Source organism: Coffea eugenioides, unplaced genomic scaffold, assembly GCF_003713205.1.
Source record: "Coffea eugenioides isolate CCC68of unplaced genomic scaffold, Ceug_1.0 ScVebR1_1318;HRSCAF=2147, whole genome shotgun sequence".
Taxonomy (NCBI): domain Eukaryota; kingdom Viridiplantae; phylum Streptophyta; class Magnoliopsida; order Gentianales; family Rubiaceae; genus Coffea; species Coffea eugenioides.
The window spans coordinates 26,812-47,863 of NW_020861711.1; the positions used below are offsets into that span (position 1 = coordinate 26,812).

Sequence of the window (21,052 nt, forward strand, 5' to 3'; positions counted from 1 at the left end):
CAATTTTGATATTAATTTGGTAAAGGCATGAATAGTGGTCAAATGGCAAGACTTACTCTTATGGTGACACTTGTCACCTTTTATTAAATATCTACCTAACTTGTCTCTCTCATATCAATCCAAATTGCAACCTCTACTTATCTCTTAACACCCGGTAAATTAACTCCAGTATTCAAAACTTAATCTAGTTGGCCGAATTTTACCGAACTTTCCGCACTAGCGGGTCCCACGTCCAATATACGCTCTTAATTTCTCAAAAACTAACCGATACTAGAAAAATCATTTAAAAACTATATTTACTCATAAAATTTATTTGCACAATTTTTCAAATAAAGAAAAGGTGGGAAAAACATAAAATTACAAGAAATTAAAACCTAGAAATTAAGAAAATTACGGGTCCTCACACTTAGAGTATTCATTTTCATCATCTTTTTTCTAAGAGTATATTCTTCAATCTAATTCTTCGTTCCCTTCCCTGTACACGAGTCTTTAGAAAAACAGATCGTCTTCTTCATCCTTGACTATAGTTCATAATACTTTGAATGCTACTCTCTATTATGTATCAATTATGAAAAATGAAACTACTCTATTTTTTACCAATTAATAAAGAAATAAAGCTTCATTCTATTCTTGCTTTCTAGACAATCAATTACTGATTCGATATGCCATATTATAAACAAGAGTATCTAATTCTCAACTAGTAGCTAGCGCAGAACAATGGTGGAGATTGAACTAGCTGCAATGTCCACCACCTCTGCATCACCAACTCCCCTTTTGGTGAGCACCAGTGATTCATAGGAGGAGGACAACGCTGAGGTTATTGTGGCTCATTGAGTCATCCAAATGAGGAACCCCAACATCCAAAATCAGGCTTATCCTCTCACTCTCTCATTCGGTAACCTCTCTTACAACGTCAAAATTAGCCATAAACTTGACTGGTTTAGTATCTTCTCCTGCACCAATAAGAGCAACCTTTCTTCGAAGGAGACAGAGATGAAAATTCTACTTAATGATGTCTCTGGTGAGGCACATAGAGGTGAAATTTTGGCCGTGGTAGGCCCCTTAGGGTCAGGGAAGTCTACCCTAATTGATGCATTGGCTAATCGGATATTCAAGGGAAGCTTGAATGGAATGATCACCCTGAGTGGTGAACAATTGGATTCCAGCTTACTCAGAGCGATCTCTGCCTATGTTATGCAAGATCACCTCCTTTTTCCAATGCTAACTATTGAAGAAACTTTGACGTTTGCTGCCGAATTGAGGCTCCCTCAAATTCTCTCCAAATTCGAGAAGAAAAAAAGAGTTCATGATTTGATCGATCAATTAGACCATCGAACAGCAGCTCAAACCATCATCGGAGATGAAGAGCACTGGGGGGTTTGGTGGAGAATGCCGGCGAGTCTCCATTGGAGTTGAGATCATAAACAATCCTATTCTTTAATTTCTTGATGAGCCAACCTCAGGACTCGACTCCACTAGTGCTTTCAAGGTTGTGAAGGTTTTACAGTGCATTGCTCAGACAGGAAGCATGCTGATCATGTCTATACACTAGCCAAGTTTTCAAATTCTTGGCCTATTGGACAAGCTGTTATTCTTGTCTCATGGACAAGTAGTCTATAGTGGATCTCCATCAAATTTGCCCTTCTTTATGGAGAACCTTGGACAACCAATACCTGCAGATCAAAACCCTTCTGATGCAATTTTGGATCTCATCTGCGATCTTGAATATTCTAGGGATGGGATTGACAGCATGGCCCAATTCAATCAGATATGGCAGCAGCAATACATGGGTAGAGGAATAGGATCAGAAGTAAAACAATCTACTGCTAAACAAAGCCTAAATTTGAAGCAAGCATTTAGTCAAAGTCTAGATTTGAAGCAAGCATTCAATTCCATTATTTCTCGAGATAAATTGGTATCTGGGACAACCTATAAGGATGATTTTAGTACTCCTACTTCAGTAGTCCCAAAATATACTAGTCCATTTTGTACTGAAATCTCAGTGTTATCAAAACGATCATTCCTTAATTCCTTTCGCATGCCAGAGGTTTTCACCTGTCGATTTGGAGCAACCCTCATCATGGGAATCATTACGGCATCATTGTTCTGGCAACTTGATAATTCTCCCAGAGGATAACAATTGCAGTCTATTACATTTGTAGTGATGGATTGGCAATTATACTTCAGGAGAGGAACATAATGCTGAGAGAAACAACTTACAATGTCTATAGACTATACTCCTATTGGCTCTCTGTCTCTGATGCACTAACCTGGCTTGCATCCTTGTTGCTCCAATCAACCCCAGAATCCCGAGATAGGAGAGGATAGGGTTTTAGAGCGGTTTCAAAAGGTTGTACCTCCTAAATTCCTTGGAGGGCCTGATCCAAATGTAGCTGAACAGTGGTTAGAGGCAATGATTAACATCTTCGCAGCCTTGAACTACACGAAACAAAGACAGGTGAACTTTGTTATATTCCAATTCGAAGGACCAGCTCGAGCATGGTGGAATGTTATTAGGGCAAAGTGGGAGAGAGAACAGACTGCATGGACATGGGCGAACTTTATAAGGGAATTTAACGAGAAGTACCTCCCACCTTTGGTCCAAGAAAGGAGGGAGGATGAGTTTATCGGGTGGCATCAGGGAACCCAAAGTGTGGCCGAATATGAGACTAAATTTACTAAACTGTCTAAGTTTATGTCCGAATTGGTAGTTACGGAGCGAAGGAGAGTAAGACGGTTCATACAAGGCTTGAATTTGGAAATCCAGGAAGCTTTAGCGGCGGTTCAAGTTAATACTTTCACGAAGACTCTTGAGAAGGCTCAAAGAATTGAGGATGCGAAAGCACAAATAAAAGCTTTTCAAACACGAAAAGAGGTACATCTAGTAGCATGCCTGAGGAATCTAGAGAAAAGATAATGCCCTCCAAATTGTAAAAAGTGAACCATTTACCTCGCCTACCATGGACATTAGGAGCATTAGATGAAAGATCTATAGGAGGAAGTCAGATAGGACATGATGAAATTTCTCAAGAAGGCCAAAAAGTGGCTTCTCACTTGGCTTGTGGATACTGTGGAAAGGCTAATCACACCGAGAATGATTGTTGGAGGAAAAGGCGAAAGTGTTTGATTTGTGGGAGTAGCAATCATCAAATTAGTACTTGCCCAATGAAGCAGCCACGAGAGAGTAGTGCTCAACAACTGGATGGAACCAAATCGAAACAAGTAAATGAAAGAGGGAACCGAACAAAAGTACCGAAAAAGGTATATGCCGTAGAAAACCAACAACCTCCGGAGTCATCTGAGGCAACTGAAGGTAAAAAAATTTCGAGGACGAAATTTCTTCAAGGGGGAAAGAGTGTGACGACTGGAAAATTTCCTTATATTTTTCTTAAAATTCCCTTTTATTTGGAATTTATTACTTTAGAATAGCCTTACTACTCATTTACCCCATAATAAGTGCAAATAAACATAGACTCAAGGGTTTTTCCTTTCGTTTTCAAGTTATCGTAAGTTAGGGTTTTTACGCCTTTTTGTAGTGTAATTATTCGGTACGGAGTGTGTATCAAATTTAGTAATTTAGAGTGAGTTTTAGATGATATTAAATGTGTGATTGGAAGTGATAAAAATAAGTTAGTGAATTATAAGTTAAAACTCTAGTATACGCGATTTAAGGAAAATCGGCTTGAACCGACGGGTATCGTTCACTACCGATTGAATACACCACTTGACCACCACTTCATTAACTTAATCTCATTGTTATTAGAGCCAAAATATCAGCCCATAATTAGCATGTGATGGCTGAAATTCTTGACTAAGAAAGCCAAGGAAAAGGAAAAAAAATTGAGGAAGATCTTGGAGTGACACTTGGAGAACATCTAACCCTCTTTGACCAAATTCAAGTCCAAGCTTCTTATCTTTCTTGGAATTCATTTTATCTTCATTTTTTGCAGCTATGGTGGCCGGAAATTGAGAGAAAAAAAAGGGAGAAAAGAGCTTCAATTCCATCTTAAGTTTGAGCTTATTTGAGTGAAAAATCAAGAATCTAAACCGATTAATCCTTCCTTTGAGCACTTGGAAAGCTTGGTGTGCTAAAACTTTACAAGGAGAGGTGGTGTTTATCTCTTGCAAGCATCTTAGTCAGGTATTATGGCTGTCCATCATGGTTCTTTCCCTTAGTCTTGCTTAAGTTGTGTAGCAACTCATATTCTTGGTTATTGATAGCTATGTAAGTAGTTTTTATGATTATGTTGGATTTGTGAGTTCGGGTTTTGAAGTGTTCAGCTGTACTTCTTCTTGTTTAGATAGATTATGGTGTGAATAAACTTAGATAGGGAGTGGTAGTGGTGGTTGTTTTACATGAATAAGAAGATTATCACTTGAATACTTTGAATCCAGCTTTAAATATTTAAGAAGCCCTGTTCTGACCAGTTTCATTCGGCCATGATGGAGGCCGAATTGGGCTTAGCTCAAAACATGCAAGTTGTATAGCTGTCTGTAAAATTTCAGCTCAATCTGAGCACTGTAGCACGTAAAATGACAAAAATACCCTTGACTGCCATAGTAGAGTTCTGCGGACAGTTTTGACATTTCATCATTCTGGCTTCGTTTTTCACCTTGATCCGTATTAAATCAGTAGTTGACCGAAACATGAAAGTTGTAGTCTTATGGTTTAGCTTTCCAACGTATCTGAAAACGCCTCAATCGGACCTTTGTAGCCTGAGTTCTTGTCATTTGAATCCAGTGCTGTTAACCAGCCTGATGGTGAAATTCTGGTTCTATAATCGGTAAATTTGACCTAGATAAACTATGAACTGGGTTGAGTTATCTTCATCAAAGTTGTAGCCCTTTGTCTTAGATTCGAAACGGTATAAATTTACCCCAATCCGATAAGCGTAGCTTCGGTTGTGGCTAATACGCTAAAAGATGTCAAACCTGTCTTTTTGTTCTATGCCTTAAACCTTATTTCCGGTCACTTTTCTAGCTTGGTTTTGTAATTGATTGACTTTTAGCCTATTGAACGGCTATTGTAATGAGATTATCTGTGTTTGACTTTGGGACTGATTGAGAAAAACAATGAAGCCATAAATGGCTGGAAACTAGGTAAATACAAAGGGCATGCTGCCGAAATTTACACTCAAGAACTAGGTGAAGATTTGAGAACGAATACCACTTGAACCATCTAGGATATTTGTGTCTTCTTTTATCGAAGTATATAAGTTAGAATTCGGCCGAAACTTGTACCCTTGGAAAAATGAATTCTACGACTAATAGAAATACGTTTTCTTTATCACTTCGACTCAAATGGAGATTTCAAAGTTTTACGAGCGAGCATAAGTTTTACAAATAGTTTACTCATGTCCTTTGGTTTAAATGTAATCTTTTCACTTCCAAAACCATATTTATATTTTGTACTAGTAGTTATTCGGATTTTCTTTGGTTCACCTAAACTTTGGATGGTTTAACCGTAATATTTTCCCTTGGTTATTATTAGGGTTCCTTGGTGATTGAGGGTATTATCCGGAAGGATATTTTGGACGTTATTTTGCTTAAATAGGTGAGTGTTCTTTGTACGTTATGTTTTCAATGACTATGTGGATTGTTGTGACTATGTGACTATTTGTGAATATTTGGTTAAATATTAAATGTTTTCAATGATTTCTAAAAATGAATTTTGCTAGGCGAGTGTGTACTTTATCGCACTCGACCTAAATGAATGTGAAATTTACAATGATTAAATGATTAAATGCTACTTGTACATGAATGTATGTCGTTTGGCTGAACTGGGCCCTTGCCCTTTGTTGCCGGTCGACTCGAACCAGAAGCGGACTCGGTCGGGCGATTGGTGACCTTGGGTTAATGTTTGGTATACTCAGGTATTACCACATTGTCGGGTGGAGACTGGCCAATGTCCAGTAGGGGGAAAATGAAATGAATGAATGAATGGCAAGAACAATGGAGGGGTTTTCACATACAAACGAAATTATTTTAATGCTGGAGGAATAAGGAAATGATTGGTGGAATAAATGAATGAAGGGCTCCACGTGAGCATGTATCCTTTTAATGAATGTGTTATTATTGCTTTATATTGTAAATATTTTCTGGATGACTTGTTAGCATCTGATTAATGTCCTTGTCTAATTGATTTGATTATTGCGTACGGAACCTCGCTAGATTTTTAGCTCATTCCGTTAGTTTTGTTTTCCTTACAGGGGATGAGAGCAAGGGCGAGAGACTTGTATAGAATAGCGTAGTCTAGTTCTTTTAAAATTTTGCAATTGTACTCCCTCTAATGCCTGGATAGGGTTGGATGTATTGAGATTGAGAACCTTTGTTATAGTTGGGTTGTATTACTTTTGAGATAGAAATGTATGTAAGTATACGTTCCCAGTTTGGGAATTGTTATTTCCTTTACTCTTGAGGTTGTAACCTATTTTATTTGAAGTAAGTGAGTGAGTCCTGGCGAGAGCTGGGCAGGCGGACCGCTAAACCCTGGGGTACGCCCTAGGGGGAGGTGGGGTCGTCACACGTCAACCGGGTAGATATTAAGTTCGTAGAACTCCACTTACTTCACAATTCCGTTCATCGTTACACACCCCTGTTCCGGGCCCGCACTTAAGTTAGAAAAGGCGATACTGCTCAAGTATGCCATGCGAGATCTTAAAAGATCAAGCTTTATAATTTCTCATGGTTCACTAAGCTTCTCAACCAAGCCCTTGCCGGCTCGAGTTACACGGTTGGCCAATGGGTTAGGGTGTCCCCCCAGAAGTATAAGTGGTCGATAAGACATCGCTCCAATAGATTTAGAATTGTTTATAGTTCTGAGTTGACATGAGAGATGTGACGCCCCGAAAAAAATGAGTTTGAGAACCCGGAAATTTTTTTAATTTTCTAGGGTTTATTTTTTTAACGCCCGCCTTTTCTACATTTTCTTGATTAGAAAAATTCCCCAGATAAAGTTTATGAGCAAAAATAGTTTTAAAATGATTTTTCTAGTATCGGTTAGTTTTTGAGAAATTAAAAGCGTATTTTGGACGTGGGACCCGCAAGTGCGGTAAATGCATTATTTTTTGACAACTTGTTGGAATTTTGTATTAAGTGATATTATTTTACAAGGTGTTAAGATATTTGTATTGGAGAGACAAAAAGATAAGATTAAAACCCTAAAGGACCATTTGTCACAAAACCATTGGACCTTGACTTTGACTTGGACTTGTCTTAACCTTTACTAAACCAAATTTTGACCCAATTTCTTTCCATTTTATTGTCTTGGCCTACTCTCTCTCTCTCCAAGAAAAGAAAAGAAAGCTCTCAACTTGTTTCTTCAATTTCTTGCTCAAATCTAGCAAATCAACCGTTTAAACTTCCAATTTCTCCATAAAAACCCTTAGTTTAGTGGTTGTGAGGTTGGTTGTGAAGTGGTTTGGAAGAAAATGGTGCTAAGTTGCTTCCTTTCTTGAGGTTTCAAGGTGAGTGACTTATGAATTCCTTCTTTGGTCTTGCTAATGTCAAATTAATGGTTTGTATTGGTTAAAGATGTGATTTTATGGAGGATTAGCACTTGAATGCATGAAATTCCAGATTAGGGTTTTGAATTTCCCCAATTCTGCCTGGCACTGTTCATCATAGTTAGAGGCCGAATTGGCCTTAGCACAAAACATGAAAGTTGTATAGAATGATGTTTTATAGTTTCCTACAAAATTTCAGCTCAATCCGAGTTCGGTAGCCTGTGAAAGGACCAAAATACCCCTGCTGCCCTGTTTCTGTCCGAACCTGGAAATCAGCTTTGGTAATTGGTTAGTTTGACTGGGAATACTACTGATTTGGTTGTTGATGTCTTCTTACGAATTCTAGCCTTGTATCTTAGCTTTTAAATGGCTTTGGAATTACTTGATTTGGAGTTGTGTGTGCTGAGTTATGACTGAATGAATCAGAACTGCCACAGTGAGCTTCGAACTAGAAAATCTGGGGTTGTTTTGGTAAATATGACCTAGTTAGGGTGAGAACTGGACTGAGTGGTCTTCATGAAAGTTGTATGGAATGATAATTTAGAGGTGTCTGCAAAATTTTAGGTCATTTGGAGTGGTGTAGAGTGAGATATGTCGATTTTACTGTTGCTGTTCTGGGTTGATCAGAATGCGAAAACTGCACTTGTAATTGGCCATTTTGACCGGAATTGCTTTGGACTTGGATGTTGGTGTCTTCTTATGAAATGTATCTTGAGGTCTTAGCTACCGCATGCCTTTGGAATCAATGCATTTGGACCTGTATAGACTGAGTTGGACTAATTACAGCATGGTGTGATTTGTAAACCTGCAATTACGGTTCTGGGTTGGTATTCTGCATTTTTGACCTGTTTGCACTCAAAACTGGGTTGAGTGACCTTCTGTAATGTTGTAGCCCTATCTCCTAGCTTCGAAACGGTGTATCTTTTACCTTCATCCGACAATCGTAGCGCCTTTGGTACCATTACCGCAAAATGACGTCAAAACTGTTTTTCTGGTTTTGAGCTTAACCTTCATTTCCGGACTTTTTCCTAGCTTGACTTGTACTAGTACTACTTGGAGCTTGTTGAATAGCTATTAGATGAACTTGTTGTTGTGTGTGTACCTTTGGGACTGGCTGAAGAAATAATGAAGCCATGATGGCTGGGAAAGTAAGCAAATTCAGGGGAAGTGCTGTCCGAAGTTTTAAAGGACTTGTTTGCATTGAGTTTGTGATCTAAGACTTGGATTTGAGCAAGGCAATGTTATATGATGGATGATTTCTGAGCCATGGAGGTGAGTGACCTCAAACTACTTCTAAAGTTATTTATGAACCGTTTCTTACCTTATATACTTTTGAACTGTTTCCAAAGTTACTTTTGAAATGTTTTCTTGCATATCATGCGTGCTGGCATGTGAGTGTGCCTTGTTTGCTATATTTCTTGACTTCATGACTTGTATTTTGGTTGAACGTGTTAAGCGCTTATAATGATTTCCAAAACGAGTTTTCGAGGCGAGTGTGTACTTTATCGCACTCGACCTCGATAAATGTGAAATTTTCGATTGAAATGTTACTTGCGCATGAATGTAAGCCTTTTGGGCTGAACTGGCCATTGCCCCTTGTTACCGGTCGTCTTGAGCCAGAAGCGGACTCGGTCAGGCGATTAGGAACTTGGGTGAACGTTTGGTATACTCGAGTATTACCTATGTAGGTTGGTGGAGCCTGGCCAAAAGCCAGGGACGGGGTGAATGAAATGAAATGAATGACCAAATGAGCGAGGAAATGTCAGGAGAATGAATGTATCCTTTCATGAATGTTACTATCGCTTTCCATTGTAAATGTTTCTTGAATTATTGCTAATCCATATTTACTGTTTTGCAAATGTTGTAGTGGTTTCCGGATTTATCATTTGATTTACGACATCATTGCTATATGACATCATTGAAATGAACTATTGTGAAACCGATTTGATTAATGATTTTCTGGTTACTCGCTGAGCTTTTAGCTCACCCCAAAAAATATTTTATTCCCCTCCACAGGGCTCGTGGCGAAAGAAGGACTTGTTGTGCTTATACACGTGAATGGATGGCCTAAACTTTGTACAATTTTGGATTTGGAATTATTTTATGTATATTTGGGATTAGTTTCCGCTGCATTTGTGACATGTAATTATTGGAGACGGATGTGTGTTTGTGGACCAGTTGATGTATATTTGATTTTTATATTGTAAATTGAGGACTGTAGTGAACGACTGAGTCCCGGCGAGAGCTGGGCAGGCGGCCCGCCGAACCCTCTGGTTCGCCTTAGGGGGAGGTGGGGCTGTCACAAGAGATACCTCCCACCCGAATTGGGGTGGTACATGTTATCGCTTAGAGAACTGATTATAGCACTGAGACGGTATGAGAGGTACCTCCCACCTGAATTGGTGTGGTACATGCATCCGCTCAGAGCTCACGAGTTAAACATATTCATGTACAATTACTAATCATATGTATTCATGTAATAAGTATCACATAATTAAAAGAGAGAGAGGGCGAGGGCGATAAAGTACACCCTCACCTCGGCAAGTTTACATATCATATATGAAACTTGTACAATTAACATTTCAATCACATAAGCATTTAAGATGCACTCGACACTCACCACTAGCCAAGGGCAAAATAAGAGTGAAGCGAGAAGTCAAACGAGCTCTTCGAAGTTCTCGTGACCACCTGAGACATATACTGTGAGAACCTGAAAATTTTCACATTTTACGGGCATTATTTTATTTCTTTGCCTATATTTTATTTTATTTTCCTACATTTTTATTACTTTTCTTTAAAATATTACATTTTCTATATATGTTATAAGTAAGTACAGTTTTTAAATCATTTTTCTGATATAAGTTAGTGTACGTTCAATTTGAAGTGCATTAGAGGCGTGGGACCCGCTAGTGCGCTTAGTACGATAAAATTTTTGGTGATTAATTGAATTTTGTATTACGAGATATTATTTTACAAGGTGCTAGGAAATAATTAGAGGTGACCTAGATGGATTAACTGTGACGGCCCCACCTTCCCCTAGGGCGTACCCCAGGGTTCGGCGGGCCGCCTGCCCAGCTCTCGCCGGGACTCAGTCGCTCACTACAGTCCTCAAATTAAATTGCAAGATATAAATCTCAAATATACATCCAATTCTCCAATAATTACATGTCGCGAGCGAAGCGGAAACGATTCCCAACTATACATCAAATGATTCCAAATCCAAACTATACAAGATATCAGCTATTCAGTCACGTGAATAAATACTATAAGTCCTTCCTTCGCCTTAAGCCCTGTGGAGGGGAAAAAAATAGTTTTGGGGTGAGCTAAAAGCTCAGTGAGTAACCAGTAAAATCAGTAATCAAATCGGTTTCACAATAGTTCATTTCAATGATGTCATAAATCAAACGATAAGTCAAGAAACAATTACAACATTTACAAGAAACCATACATGAAAAGGATACGTTCGTTCGTTCATTCGTTCCTTCGTTCGTTCTCCTGTCATTCCCCTTTCCTTCATTCATTTGAAAATGCATTTTTCATTTATCAATAAAACCCTCATTCGTTCGTTCGTCCATTCAACCTTTCCTTGACATTGACCAGGCTCCACCAACCTCCACCAACCTACAAGGTAATACTCGAGTATATCGAAACGTTCACCCAAGTCCCTAGTCGCCCGACCGAGTCCGCTACTGGCTCGAGACGACCGGTAACAAGGGGCAGTGGCCAGTTCAGCCAAAAGGCTTACATTCATGCGCAAATAACATTTCAATCGTTCAATCATTGAAAATTTCACAATCATTTAGGCCGAGTGTGATAAAGTACACACTCGCTTTGAAAACTCATTTTGGAAATCATTGAAAACACTTAACACGTTATCAAATAATAATACAAGTCATGAAGTCAAGAAAATACAACCAACAAGGAACTAATGCAATCGAGTAAATAATATGCAATCGAGTAAATAATGCAAGAAAACAGTTCATAAGTAGCTTTGGAAATAGTTTGGGGTCACTCACCTCCACGGCTCAGGAACCAACCATCATATATCATTGTCTTGCTCAAATCCAAGTCTTAGATCACAAACTCAATGCAATCAAGTCCTTTCAAAGTTCGGACAGCACTTCCACTAAATTTGCTTACTTTTCCAGCCGTCAAGGCTTCATTATTTCCTCAGCCAGTCCCAAAGTCACACAAATAAGTTCAGTCAATAACCGTTCAATAAGCTCCAAGTAGTACGAGTACAATTCAAGCTAGGGAAGAGTCCAGAAATGAAAGTTAAGCTCTAAACCATAAAAACAGTTTTTGACATCCGTTTGCGGTTTCAGTACCATTGGCACTACAATTATCGGATGGAGGTACAAGATGCACTGTTTCAAAGCTAAGAGATAGGGCTACAATGTTGAAGAAGGCTACTCAGTCCAGTTTTGAGTGTAACCAGGTCAAAAATGCAATCTACTACACCAGAACCGTAAAAAACGGGTTCACAAACCGCATTCTGGTTCAAACATCATAAGTCAGGCTGCCTAAGTCCAAATCAAGTGATTTCAAAGCCATCCGAAAGCTACGATACAAGGCTACATTTCATTAGAAGACCTCAACAACCAATTCCGAAGAATTCCCAACCAAAATAACCAATTACAGACGCAATTATCAAATTCGGGTAGAAACAGGGCAGCAGGGGTAATTCAGTCCTTTCACAAGCTACGTTGCTCCGAGTGACCTGAAATTTTGTAGACATATCTAAAATATCATTCCCTGCAACTTTCATGTTTTAACCCAAGGCCAAATCATGTATTTTCAGGATCAAAAATGGAAAACTACACGAAAACAGAATTCTGGACGCGAAACAGGTTTCATGGACAGTCAAGGGTATTTCGGTCATTTCACATGTTACAGTAGTCGGATCAAGTTGAAATTTTTTAGGTGACTAGTTTATACCCTTGGCTACAACTTTCATGTTTTGGCCAAAATCTAATTCGGTAAGGATCATGGTGAAAAGTCACGATCAGATTGGGTGAAAAGACAACCCTGTTCACTGAACTCCTACCTAGACCAGTCTAGGTATTTCCGTCTTATCTCAGGCTACCCAGCTCGGATTGGGCTGAAATTTTACAGGCAACTAGAAAACATCATTATTTACAACTTTTTATTTTTTTTGCTAAGGCCAATTCGGCCTCTAACTAGGTGCTACAGTGCCGAGCAGAATTGGGGAAATGAAACCCTAACTGGAAATTTTTGCATTCAAGCCAGAAATTTTCCACTAAAACATCTCTTTAGCTATCACAAGTCATTAATTTAACATAATCAAGAACAAAGGAAGGATGGCTAGACATGATACCTTCAAATATCAAGAAAGGTGATGACTTAGGGTTTTTCTTCCAAAACAACTCCACCAAGAGCTTCAATCTTCCTTAGCTAGCAAGTTTTATGGAGTGGGTTGCAATTTAATCGGTTGAAACTCAAGATTTGGACAAGAATTGAAGTGCAAGATGATGGATTTTCTCTCTCTTTTTCTCTCAAAATTTCGTCCAAGACAAGCTAAAATGGAGAGAAATTGGGTCCAAATTGGTTTTAGTAAAGTTAGAAAAGTCTTGGTCAAATTCAACATCCAATGGGTTTGTGACACTTGGCACCTCTAAGCTTTAATCTTATCTTCTTGTCTCTCCAATAATAATCCATCTAAGTAACATCTAATTATCTCTTAGCACCTTGTAAAATAATCACAGTATCCCAAACTTAACCTAAATGGCCAAATTTTTCCGAACTTTCCGCACTAGCGGGTCCCACGTCCGGTATATGCTCTTAATTTCTCAAAAATTAACCGATACTAGAAAAATCATCTAAAAACTATATTTACTCAATAAAATTATCTGGGAAAATTTTCTAATAAACAAATTGTCAAAAGGCGGGCAATCAATAAAATAAACCCTAGAAACTTAGAAAATTTTCGGGTTCTCGCACTCATTCTTTCGGGGCGTCACATTAACCATGGGGAGACAAGAAGATAACTTTAAACAACAACAAAGTGCCAAGTGTCACTTACCTATTCAAAGTCGGACTTGCCTAACTTTCTTACCTTTACTAAAACTCCACTTTTGACCAAGAAACCATCTTCATTTCCAACCTCTTGGCCGAACCTCTCAAGGAGAGAAAAGAAAAGAAAGCTTCAACTACTTCTTCCATTTCTTGCTTAAATCTTGAAATCTAACCGATTAAATCTTGAATTTGTCCACCAAAGTGACTTGTTACGGGAGTTTCAAGGTATTGGTGGAGTTGATTTGGAGGAGAAACCCCTAAGTTACTACCTTTCTTGAGGTGTCAAGGTATTTTGCTTGGAAACTCACTCTTTGTTCCTAATCATGGTAAATCGGTGACTTATGGTAGCTAACTAGGTTATTTTATGGAAGATTTCATGGATTAAAGTGAAGTTAGCTAAATTTCTGATTTTTTTGGGATTTTTCTGTTTTCATATGATGGTTATGGTTGGCCTTGGATTGATAGCTCTAAATTGTGTTAAATGGAGCCGTTGTGCGTTAATTGCGGTTGTTTGCGGAAAATTTCAATTTAAGGGTTCCAATCTGCCCTGTTCTGACTGGCTTTATTCATGCATGTTAGAGGCCGAATCAGGCTTAGATTAAAACATGAAAGTTGTAGCAAATGGTGTTAACTATCTATCTACAAAATTTCAGCTCGATCCGAGCACTGTAACATATGAAATGACTGAAATACCCTTGACTGCCCATGAGCCCTGTTTCGAGGACAGATTTCTGTTTTCGTGGGGATTTCCATTTTTGACCATGAAAATGCATGATTTGGCTTTGGAGGTCTTCATAAGAAATGTAGGTATATGTTTTGGCTTCGAAACGCCATAAGATTCGTTTCAATCCGATAAGTGTAGCTTCAGTTGTGCTTATTGTGCCGAAAGGTGTATTTTATAGTTTATGATGTGTATGTGGTTGATTTGAGATGAATTGGTGTTGCTTGTAGGATGGAAAAGTAAGGAAATGTAGGGGATATGCTGTCCAAATTTTGTGAGTGTTGGATTTCTTCGAGTTTGGTTTGGTTTGGGATATATATAAGAAGGGCTTTTGGGGTTGTTCGAGCCCTAGGTCTTCGTTACCTTTTCGTCCCAAAATCATGTTTTGCACACCTGCATGAGTAATTATTTGGCGAGGTCTATGATTTGTAGTCGAGCCTCATTTGTGCATTTTCTTTACTGGATTTGTGGCTGTGGGAACCATAATTGTTTACCTTGGTTATTCTAGGGTTTCTTGGTAATTAGAGCCCTACTTTGGTTGAAACTTTTGAAGTATCCTTGCTTTAACTGGTGAGTGTACCACTCCCCTAAATTATTGCTAAACTGGTTATCGGTACTTGCAAATTGCTATTTGAATGTCCTTACAGACTATTTATTTTGTACAAGACGAGTGTGTACTTTATCGCACTCGTTCTCTGGCCTGTGTGACTTGTTTCCTATATATACTTGAATCTGTTACCTGCGCCTGTTATAATATCATTTGGAAGTGCATCCAATGACCTTCCTGTTAACTCTGAGCTCAACCTCATAGGGATTCAATTGGATCGAGCCAGCAAGGGCTTGGTCGAGAAAATTTAACAATCCATGGGTGCCTATTCCTGGGAAATCTTTGGGTATTGGAGACTCTAGATTTCCGGTATACTCGAGTATTACCATTCCTGTTCTTGTTTGGTGTTCGGGACCGATAAGGGGTATGTTTGGTGATCGGAATTTTGGCTTAAGCGGGGTCTACGGACATGTGTGTTTCATTAAACGTTGACGGAGGGTCAACGAGGTTGGATCAGGTATTGCAACGGGGATTTGGCTCCTGAGAGCCACTTGTATCCTTTAAATTGTGGTGTTCGTTCATTTCTCTTATTTGATATGTATATGTGCCTTAAAAGTGTTTTCTCATGATTTCTATTGTTTATACTTTTGGTACCTCATTGAGCTTCTAGCTCACCCCGTTCAGTTATCCTTGTTTTCCTTACAGGGAACCATCTTTTGGAACTTCGATGTTTTGAAGAATGAAATCAGCTAGTATAAATACTCTTTTGTATAGCTTCTCGGGAGTTGGAAAACCCTAAATGTACCTTGATCCAAATATTTCCCTTTTGATTTGTAAATTACAAACGTATGTATATAAAACTGTTTAATCATGTTCATGCATTTTATTTGGTTTGGAAATGTTATTCTCTAGAGTTGTATAACGTTATCTGTATTCGACTGGGTTCCGGCCGGATTGTGACATGGCAGCGGCACTTCCATTTCGTTTTGATTTCTCGTGGGAACGTTGTACCAAAGATTGATTGTATCTTTTAGTTCGGCTCAACTGGGTTCTAAATGTTTATCTTCTCGAAGTTCCTTTGAGCGGTTGGTAGGGTTTACGTTTGTTCCCGATCCGTAGTCCCGGCGAGGGTTGGGCAGGTGGTCCGCTGAACCTTTTGGTTCACCTTAGGGTGAGGTGGGGCTGTCACATATACAATCATAGTTACCTAGGTGTTCGACTAAGGTTAAACGAAAGATATTTTCTCACTACTCACTCTCAAGGTCACAAGTTCGAGTTAAATTAAAGAAGCTTTTCTAGCTAAATCGTTAAAATAATGCTCAAGAGAGCTCGAAGGTGGTTTTTGATTCAAGCCGTGGTAAGTAATCTCATATCCTAGAGAAAGTACCATTTTCACTTTCAGCATGAAAATCGAGGAAAAAGGGTAAATGGTTTTCATTTCCCAAAGCTTTAAGTCTCATGTCCAAACCTTAAAAAGCAAGGAGTATGCACATTATCCAAACTAATGGAGTTAAAACTCGTTTAAAGCTCCACTCATTTTCATAGAAAAATATCAAAGTTAAGGTTCCAAGGTTTAAGTATGAAACTAGTGAAATTCACCAAGAATTACTCTAGTCAAAAGCTCCCTTTTTGGTTTCCAACTCATGGAAATTGAGGCCATAATAATAGGGTTGAAATCTATAATTCCAGTATAAAGAGAAGTGTTATAAACAAGGAAAGTTATAGAGTCAAGAAGGATCACAAAAAGGAGATTAATCCCTTGGAAACTAATCCCTTGGAGATTAATCCTTTGGTTAGTTTACTGGTTGAATCATGCTTTTGACCCTATTACCTTATTTAACTTGGTGCATGTTTAATTTGGTGCATGTTCAGTTTCATAGTGCATTATACTAGTGTGACCAACTAGTGAGGTGTGTGCAATAAATTTGGTAAATTAGAGGGAGTTTTGTGCAAAAGGGATTAGGTGACAAGAGGTTTTAAGAGTTAATTGGAGGAGAGCTAGATATTTTGGTGAATTAGAGACCACTAGATTGATATTACTCCTTGGCTTGCCACTTATCACTCTACTACAACTTTTTGACCAAGACTAAGAGTTAATATTTATCCTAAACCAAGCTATTATTTCAACACCATTTCTTCTTCTTCTTTCTTTAGTGAGAAAAAAAGAAAGAAAACAAGAGAAAACAAGCCTTGATTTCTTGTTTCATTAGTGAGAAAAAAAGGAAAAACACCCTAATCCACTCCATAAATCCTTGAGTCAAGCATGGAAGGAAGCTATTGGAGGAGTTTTGGAGAAAGAAAGCCTTGTAACCTTCTTGATTTTCTTGCCATCTTGGGGTTTGGAAGCAAAGAGGTAAACTTTACTAGAACTTCTAGTTTTCTTCCTTTCTTTTGAGTTTAGTTGATGTATGAGGTAATAGAAGCTAAAGGAACTTGTATGAGGATTTTATGGTTTTCAAGTTATGTTGCAAAAATTTCAGCTTTGGTGCATAATCTAGTTAGCTTAGTTTTGAGCTTTATATATATGCAATTTTGATGAAAAGGAAGGATTTTATGGAGGCTTGCATGTTTTTCAAGTTATATTGTGAATTTTCCGGCTTTGGTTCATGAAGTGCATAGCCTAGGTTCAAATTAGATATTTGTGATTTTGATGGCTTTTCTTGCCAAGAATATATACCGTATGACACATGCTATGCTAGCCATGATTAATTCTGTTTTTGTCAAGAAGATAAAGTTTAAACTTTGAAATTAGAGGAAAGGAATTTAAGGACAAGTTGCTGGAAATTCTTGTTTCAGTTGGAAGTTTGGGATGGTTTTGGCTTACTTTGCTCAAGATACTTACTAATATTTTGATCTTCATATGTATGTTGATTTGGAGCTTTTAAGTTTTAGGTTTGGCTTGGTTTTGATCTACCTTTGCTCAAGTTACTTGAGAAACCCTTGATTTTCACATATAGGTTGGATTTGAGTCAAAACAAAGAGGTTTAAGCGAAAGGAAATGAGTTTTCTCTTGTGAGGACTTGATAATTCATTTTTATTTTGAATAAGTTACTTTATAATTTCTTTAAGGGTAAAATACATAGAACCCTCCTGTGGTTTGCCTATTGTACATAAAACTCCCTCATTGTTTAAAAACACCCACATAACCTCCTTATGGTTTGGACTAATTTGGAAAATGGATGGAAATCATCCAAAATGACGGAAAGATGTAAATTTCCTATATTAACCCTATTTCCAATCAAAGGTTAACTCAGGCCTCAATTATAGTTTAAAAACTTTCTCCCTTCATTTGAAAGAAAGGTAAAACTATGGGCTCATTTGAAATTATATAAGATGTATCATCTTCTTCACTCAAGGAAATGTCAGAACGTTCTGGGCTTTTATTTCTTCCTTTTTTATTTTAAACATTTTTCCTGTTTTCTCTTTCCCCTTTGATTTTCCTTTCTTTTTCTTGCCCCATCAATCCAACCAACGCCACCCTTTGTGAGAACCCTCACTTTAAAACACAATTCTCCTAAACTACATGCCTTGCCCTAAGATTTAAATCACTTATAATATGTCCTTGCATTGCATTCTACATGCATTATAACATTTCCCTTGCATTGCATTTCATTATCTTTTACTTGAATTAAAACATTTCCTTGACTTGGCATTATTTTATTTCACCACATATACTTTGACCAAATATCTTTTATTGTGGTTGGAACTTTATATGATAGTTTAGAGGTGTTAAATAGGTATTGGAATATTTGGAGGATAGAAACATCATTAGTCAAAGATTAAGGGAAGAAAGGGCCAAGATTGGGCCAAGTGGCAAAGCCCTAACCACACATTTTGTTTGACCAATGGATTAAGGAAATTTAAACCAACTTTGCTTCATTATTTCTCCTTATGGCCGAACCTCCTTAGGCTTCCAAAGGAAGAGAGAAAACTCCATTTTTCTTGCTTTCTAACCCTAGCTTAAACTTGAGCAAAAATCAAAAGAGAAAGAGATTGAGTTAGTGGAGTGAACAACCTACAACCCTAGTGTGTGTCTCAAGCTTGGAGCTTTGGTTTTGGTGGTTCAAGCTTCATATAAGAGAGGTACATGAACCTTAAATCCTAGATTTCTTGTGTTATATCATGTGTTTTAAGTTTTGATGGTAAACTAGAAGTTGTTTGGATGATGTTTGTAGTGAAACTTCTTGAACTAAACAAGTGGTAGTAGGGTTGGTTGTCTTGCATACCATGTGTTTGATGAATTGCTCAAGCTTTCCTTCATGTATTTACATGTTTTGGACCCTTTTTGAGTTAAAGATAACACTTGGTATGATGTTTAAGTTAACTACAATGAAAGGATGAAAGTTGGTGATACAAGTGAACTAGTGGACTGTTTTTCTTTCTCTTGGCTGACCGGTTTTGTAGAGGAGGTTTCTCCTTGATTTTGTGGTTCATTTGCACCTTAATTAAGCCTAAGAAACTTGGCTAAACATTGGTTTAAGGTTTGGTGTGAGTTGAAATGGAAATGAAGCAAGCAAAGGGGTTGTTTGGACCACTAGTGGACTGTTTTGGTTCCTTTTGTTGGCTAGACTGTTTTGGTTCTTTTAATCATTTTTGTGTATTGTATTTTGAGCTCCAATGGTACTAGATAACTTGATCCCCTGTATGTGAACTTTAGAAGATTGAATCGGGAGAATTTGAGCCAAAACAAGTGAAGTTGGCAAGAGGAAATAGAGTAACTTTGTTAGGGTTTTGGAGCTGATCAGAACTGAAAAATCAGCCAACTTCCCTAAATCACTGGTACTAATAGGAGATGAACTAGAGTGTGAATTTGGTATCATTGGAAAGCCCTTCGAGTCTAGTTTCCAACGCCACTAATGGTACCTGATTTTGACCTTCCTACAGTGAGATATGGCCGTTTTTCCGAGACTGTATGGGCACCACTGTTTTACCCGCGAAGACCACTTTGAACTTGAATGAAAATTTTCTTTTGCTCAGCTTTCTTGCACTTGTCAAACTTGTTTTCACATGACCTTTTACTACATTTTGGGCCTAACTTGCATGGTGAATTGAGTAGATTTAACCACTCACTTGGTCACCTAATGAGCTCACATTTGGGTTGGAAATGAACCTAGATTGGTAACGATTTCACTCGTTGCCCTAGGACAGGGAAACGGAGGTGAACGTAACCAAGGAACTTGACGTTTGAACTCTGCTTTGCTTGACATGTGAGTGTTCCAAGTACATGAAGGTATTTACGTGGAATGTCTCCTTACTTGTATAACATGTTTACTTGGTTAAAGTAATTGTTCTTGAATTGATAACCTTTGGGACGAGAATGTACTTTATCATAGTCGATCCTTTGTAGTTTACTTTGTGATAGTGGTATGAAATGAAGTGCTTTACTTATACTTGACTTTTGGTCTTGCACTTGACTTGTTGGTCATTCGGATGGTTATTGTAGACACCAAATTTTTGATTTTTTAACTTTATTGGTTTAATTAATTTAATTTTACTTTATTTGTTTCAATTCTAGGGTTTTTATTTTATTTTGTTCTAGTTTATTTTATTATTTATTTTTGTCTTCAAACTAAGTTTCAAAACAAAGAGAAAAAAAAGAAGCAAAAAATGACAAGTGGAGGGGGCATGCATGGGGACAAGTGTCCCTTTGAGTATTAGACAACAAAGCACCTAAGAGCTTAGGGGTTAGAGACACTTGGAGGCCAAGATTAAAAGAAAAATAACAGAAGAGAAGGGGGGAGTCTGAGTAGAATCTGGAGGTGACGGCTGAAGAGATAAGGGGGCGGCTAGGTTTTGAGGCAAGAACGAGAGAGGGAGATAACAGAGCTAGGAATAAAAATCCAAGAAAAAAGCTGCGGAAGTTTTGGGAAAAAAATCTAGAACGGAGGAAAGAAAAATAGGGCGACTAGGGGTTCTGGAAAAGAAAGCTTCGGGGGAAAGTGTGAGGAAAGAAAAGGAGAGAAAATTGGGCGAAAGGAGAACGGCGGCTGAGAAAAATAGAGCAAAAGAAAATCAAAGGGGTGGCAGATGAGAGGAATAGAAGGAGAATTGTGAAGAAACAGAGCAAGGACTGCTCATCTGAAGAGCTGTCGGAACCGCCGCTCGCCCAAGCCACTACCAGTCCGCGTCTGCTGCTGCTTCTGTCTGCCATCGTCACCACCGCGCACAACCTCCTTGGCCGCTGCCGTTCTCTGCAACTCTAGATGAAAGCTCTCAGACGAAGTCAGATTTCGTCATCTTCCA

At 38.3% G+C, this 21,052-nt stretch overlaps 1 pseudogene; it reads left to right on the forward strand.

Moving 5' to 3' along the window:
* Positions 1-717: 717 nt before the first annotated feature.
* LOC113755225 lies at positions 718-2,328 on the forward strand (annotated as a pseudogene).
* Positions 2,329-21,052: the final 18,724 nt, after the last annotated feature.